The sequence below is a fragment of the Plasmopara halstedii genome (genome assembly GCF_900000015.1).
Source record: "Plasmopara halstedii genome assembly, contig: Scaffold_3156, whole genome shotgun sequence".
Lineage (NCBI taxonomy): Eukaryota > Oomycota > Peronosporomycetes > Peronosporales > Peronosporaceae > Plasmopara > Plasmopara halstedii.
This window is the reverse complement of record NW_020190059.1, coordinates 46,764-47,172: the sequence shown is the minus strand read 5'-3', so window position 1 is coordinate 47,172 and position 409 is coordinate 46,764.

The following is a 409-nucleotide window of genomic DNA, read 5'->3' as shown; positions in this document are numbered from 1 at the left end:
CGAAGTGCCGCACGTCAGTGCCCATTCTCGCGCTCGACCACCGAGCTTTGAGATGGCTCCCGCTACGCGCTGTCGCTCGGTCGGGAGCATGGCGAATGCGATGGCCATCTCGACCTCTCTCACCCAGAGCAGGTGATTCTGTCCATCCCTCCCTTCAGAGACCTTAACGCTCACCACAAGCAGCTTAGGGCGGGGAAAATCATCCGTCACCGACCGTGGCGTCACAGACGCAAATGATGCAGACATCTTCTGCTGCAGGTGCTCTAGACGCGCACCGATTTCCTCGGGACCTTGCTACAAGGTGTTGCACGCCCTCAGGGCCAAGCAAGGACATCACCTTGTTAAACCCGTCCTGCATGCCCTGGGGCAAAGAGGAAAATTCTTCCATCCTCACAGAGTATCAGTCTAT